Genomic DNA, 246 nt, shown 5'->3' with positions numbered 1-246 from the left:
TCAGGTCCTCATGCTTGTACAGCAAGCACTTTACCCTCTGATCCATCCCCCAAATTACTAATTAGGTGAATTCTTTCTTCACTATATATGATTGCATTTATAAAATGTCCTCATTAAATATTATTCAGTGCTTCCACGCTAGGGGAATGTCCAGGGTGCTACAAATTCATCAGTGAAGCTGTGGAAGCTCCATCACGAGATTACACTGAAGCTGAGGCTTCAGTCTTTTTTTTTTTTTTTTTTTTT

This window comes from Alexandromys fortis, unplaced genomic scaffold (genome assembly GCF_014885135.2).
Source record: "Alexandromys fortis isolate MF-2015 unplaced genomic scaffold, M_Fortis_MF-2015_v1.1 scaffold_383, whole genome shotgun sequence".
Taxonomy (NCBI): domain Eukaryota; kingdom Metazoa; phylum Chordata; class Mammalia; order Rodentia; family Cricetidae; genus Alexandromys; species Alexandromys fortis.
This window is presented reverse-complemented; position numbering follows the sequence as displayed.